Below are 5,215 nucleotides of genomic sequence, written 5' to 3' on the forward strand. Positions count from 1 at the left end.
GTGCCAGTGCACAGGCCTGTCTGGGCAAGGGCCATGGCCAAGCAGGGCAGAGCTGTAGGCAGCTGGAGCCCAAGAGAAGCTTAAAACCTAGCTATTTATGGTGACGTTTTCTGTTTAAGTTTGCATAGCAGTGAAAATTTTACTTCTGTTTCAACTTATGATTTCAAAATTCTTATAGCAGTGAACAGTTCAACTTTTACTCAAAACTAACTTTTTGTTAAGTGTTTATCACAGTTAACCTCAAAATGAGGAGTTGCGAGCTCCAAGATGATATTATCTTTCCCTCACCCTGCGCTGCCATCTAAAGCAGTGATAAGTGTTAATTGGGAGGACTTTCTTATCAGTTCTCAGGGAAACATATCACTTAGGAATCAGATTATTTCCAAAAGAAGGCCTTCCCAGTCAGCACTGGGGGACTTTCCCTCCAGCACTGAAGGGCAGTCTCCATATTATTTTGAAACATTGCTTTGTATAAATGTGCTTTCGGTGTTAGCAGAAAAAGGCATTGAGACCTAAAATAAACACTATTGTTTGACTGGAAAGAGAGTTCAGATTATTTAAAACAAATAAATCTCTGTTCTTAGACTCAGACTGTAAATTAGTATGTCTAGAACTGACCGTATTTACAAAGATGGAAAGAAGAGTTGATGAGATATAAATAATTTGAAAACCTTTCTGTAAATCCTAGTGTTATAAACAGGTATACCACTTTAGGAAAGAGAGTGGAAGTGGAAAGGTTTAGGAGACTCATAATATTAAGTAGGGGCAACTCTGAGACTTCATGGTACTATAAGAGCATAATCCATATAGCAAACAGGATGATAGGTTAGTGCCAGGCTAAAACACACAAGGCCACTACAATCACAATTTGAGAAAGACAGATGCCTTTTGTAGAGTTTTGCATGTCTTTCTCTCTCCCTCTCCTTTCCTATTCTATCCCTCAAGAGAACAAGTGTCCTGGTTCCAGTTAGGACAGAGTTAATTTTTCCTCCTAGTAGCTGGTAGGGTGCTATGTTTTGGATTAGGATGAGAAGAGCGCTGATAACATGCTGATGTTTTAATTGTTGCAGAGCAGTGCTTACACCAAGCCAAGGACTTTTCAGCTTCTCGTTCTGTTCTGCCAGCGAGCAGGCTGGGGGTGCAGCAGGAGCTGGGAGGGGACAGACCCAGGACAGCTGACCCAAACTGGCCAAAGGGGTATTCCATACCATCTGACGTCATGCTAAACAATATATAGGGGTGGCTGGCCGGGGTGGGGGGCCGGCTGCTCGGGGATAGGCTGGGCATCGGTCAGCGGGTGGTGAGCAATTGCATTGTGCATCACTTGTTTCGTACACATTATTATTATTAATACTATTATCATTATCACTATTATTATTATTGTTATTATTATTTTCCTGTCTTAATAAACTGTCGTTATCTCAACTCACAGGCTTCACTTTCCCGTTTCTCTCCCCCATCCCAGAGAGGGAGGGGGGAGGGTGAGCAAACGGCTGTGTGGTGTTTAGCTGCCAGCCGGGTTAAACCACAACAACAAGAAAGACATGTCACTTCTAAAACTCAGCTTTATTTTCAGAGTTTAAGTAGGAGGGGTGGGTTCAGAAGTGAATTATCTTCTTTTCTGTTTTTCTTCTATGAGGATTGTAGAACTCACTTATCAACCATTAGCAACCAAGATAATGATTCAGCTATTCAGATAGTATTTGACAAAAGCCATCCAGTTCCTCACAACACCCCTTTACAAGAGGGCTTCCGCTATTTATTTGGAAAAAAAAATAATACTTAGTTCCCAGCTATTTCATTGAAACAAACCAAACAAACACCACCCCCCTCACCTTCCCCCCTCCCCTTCTCCCCCACTCCCCAAAGCTGCTTTTGTATGAGAGAACAGTTTCTGGAACTGTTATCTAGAACTAGTTCAGCTTTTTCATTTGCAACAGCATTAAATACTAGAAAAAGGTCAGAAGCTTTTTTTTTCTTTCTTTCCTTCATGTTTTTTCAATATTGTATTTACTAGATAGTGTTACCTGAAAACATTCTGAAACAAAGATGTCAAGGGAAAACAACAACAAAAAGCCACCCAAAACTAAAAAGAAAGAAAAAAATCACAACAACAACAACAACAACAAATTATTATTACATCTCTCTCTGTTAGTTTCTTGTTTAATAGAGCCCTAATGGCTCTTTCAAAGAGTGCTTTTGCATTTTCAGAGCCCCTATGGCTTCAAAGAGCAACACTGCATATCAAGATTAACCCAGATGTAAGTCTTAAAACCTTGGTGTGATGTAGTATGTGTGATTCCCAGTGAGAGCATTTTGGTGGAGTCTCTACCAAAGTCAACGCCAGTGATTACTTCTGACCTCTCCCATCTTCAGTGTAGTCTAACTCTTGGGTCTCCCTAATTAGTGAAATATAGTGCTGGCAGGACGGCTACTGTACATACTTTACTTGCTTGATTTTGAGCTTTTTGACCAAAGGACCTGTCCTATATATATTTTTGGAAAGTAGTGTATAAGGCTATATAAGTGACAGAGCTGTTCAAGACATCTAATGAAACAATTAATTGACAGAAATGTTCTTAATTCTGAAATCAGATCTCACTAAGAAACGGAAGAGTGAAAGAGTCATGCATTAATTCCTGGTTTATTGATTTTAATTTTTCCTTCCTCTTTCTTTCTCACTACTTGCAAGCTTTCAGTAACACAATAGAGAGAAAGCAAGCAGAATAAGAAATACTGAATGTTTGTATTGAAAATTAGTTTTTCAAATATTGTCATATAGAGATTTCTCTGTGATGTTAGAAATTATTTTCATAAGATTTTTGTTGTTGTTTCCCCTACACTACTTAATTATGAAATAATAATTTTTACTCATCAAAATAAATCCTAAGAAGGTAGAAAAAGAGTCATAATATAATTACAGATGCACCTGCTTTCATGGTACAACTGTAAACATTCAAAATATTTTAGACATAAAGCAAATGGGTTTCTTTGCACTGACTGGGCTTTAAATCTTTTCAGCGCTGAAAATATAAATAAGTACTACACTGTGTATGAAGAATATTGCACCAAATAAGTATGTGGTATGTTTTTTCTCTAGCTGCAACTTCCCTGTCCTGAATTGGTTTTGCTTTTTCTCTAGATTTCAATATGTACATTAAAAAAGCCTACACAGCATATAATGGTGATAGGATAGGATGGACACAAACTAAAACACAGGAAGTTACATCTGAATATGAGGAAACATTTCTTTACTGTGGGGATGATGGAGTACTGAAACAGATTGCCCAGAGATGCTGTGGAGTCTTCTTTGGAGATATTCAAAACCTGCCTGGATGCCATCCCATGCAATGTGTTCTGGGTGACTCTACTTGAGCAGGGGGATTGGACTAAATGATCTCCAGAGGTTCTTTCCAACCTTAAACACTCTGTGACTGTGATTCAATGACTCTGTGATTACACTGTTTTGTTTTTTTTTTTCTTAATCAGATGCTGCCTATACCTGCATGATAATTCATGAGAAGTTGCAAAAGGAAAGAACAGAGAAGTTCAGAATCATGCCAAGAACATGACAGGGAACTTTAATGCCATAGTGACATCATGTAACTTGTATGACTTGGACTCTACCTAGTTAATATCACTCTTCTCAATAATTAGAAAGTTTGCCCTAGAATGTTAAAGAGGCAGTGTTCTTCACAACAACTCAGTCAAAAATGTACCCCACTTTGTCCAGATGTAATGAGAGCTTTTTTTTTTTGTTTCTGTTTTTGTTTTAAGAGTTCTGATTTGCTCAGACATATAATCATAACTTTTGACCATTGCAAACTATAGATATTTCTCACTTGTAACTGAAATCACTGAAATCTACTACTCTTCTTAATGGAAATGTTTTGATGATTGTGGGTTATAACTCCATTCAAGAATAGAAAGGCCATTACAAAATTGTCTACTCAATAAAATATTTCTTGTTCTAATTATATTAGTGTTTTTTTTTCTTTTTTTTTCCTCCTTTCCATAGAATTCTCATAAAAGGCATTGCTTGTGACCTTAAAAAAACAAACAAAACAAACAGACATTTTTCACAGAAAACAATGATAGCTTTTAAACTTTGTTTTTATCTGAAACCTTTGCTTCTGGTGAATACTCACATAACAGATCTCTGAATCACAGAATGAGAAAATAGTTGAGATTGGAAAGAACCTTTGGAGGCCATTTGGTTCAACCTCCTTGTTCAAGCAGGGAAATTTAGACCACCTAGATGTCTGCTGGTTTTGTGAATACACTAACCTAGTTGTAAGGACTGCTTCAGTAATAACTGCTGGTGCAGTGGGCAGACTGTGCTGTAGGAGTGAGATCTTGAGAAACTTGTGTCTATCTACTATGGGAAGGCATTGACAACAGACCCAGAGAGCCTTGATGTGAAGCCTCCTCTTTCTGCAATCATTTTAAATTCTATAGTCTGAGGATATATTGCAGATAGTCATAAAGGACGTGTAAGGATATTCTTACTAATGTCAGAAGGTGAATGAAGTATAAGAATGAAAACACTTTTCCTCATTATATGCTAGGTTATATGAGAAGATAACTTGGTAAAATACACAGGACATAACACACATGCCATTAATTAACTTGGAATATTTTTCTTTCTTTTTAGTAGGAAACCAGAAGACATATCTATGACCATATCTATACAGTAAGTTCTAATTTTAAATTTTGTTAATTAAATGTATTTAAAAGGGAAAAAAAATTCTTTAGATTTTTGTAAGATGTTCTTACAAATAGTGTGTAGAAAGACATATTAGCAAAGATATGTGGAGCCTTGTTTTTTATGGTCAGCTGTTTTAAACTTGATTGTAGCTCAGCCTTTTGACCTCAGTACTGGATTTTAGTACATGATGTTAACTTTATATGCTTCTGTAAGTTCTGCACTAAAACACGTTAAGATAGTTGTTTGTTCCAGCAGGTTTTGAAAGATACTACTCATCCTTTCAACCAAAAACTTTCCTTCATCTCCTCTTTTAACTTCACAAAAATATCATAATTTTGCTAGATAGTTTGGATATGTTGTGTTGTTGGTACTATGTTTGGAGGAAAAAGCAAACAGTTACTGCCTGTACCTTTAATGAGAATCTTCTTGTATAGCATCAAGACTAATGTGGATGAACATGTTAGGTTGTAGGTATCCACAGAGGGCAAGCAATATCTTTTGCAAAGA

General features: G+C 36.9%; 1 long non-coding RNA gene across 1 annotated transcript; it reads left to right on the top strand.

Annotated features, from left to right (window-relative positions):
- The first annotated feature begins 598 nt into the window (after nucleotides 1–598).
- LOC308193156 lies at nucleotides 599–4,987 on the top strand. Its single transcript, XR_013949420.1, has 3 exons — nucleotides 599–1,300; nucleotides 3,022–3,083; nucleotides 3,490–4,987. It is a non-coding gene; the product is annotated as an uncharacterized lncRNA (long non-coding RNA).
- The last annotated feature ends 228 nt before the right edge of the window (nucleotides 4,988–5,215 follow it).

The sequence above is a fragment of the Anser brachyrhynchus genome (genome assembly GCF_964034855.1).
Source record: "Anser brachyrhynchus genome assembly, chromosome: 1".
NCBI classification, from domain to species: Eukaryota; Metazoa; Chordata; class Aves; order Anseriformes; family Anatidae; genus Anser; species Anser brachyrhynchus.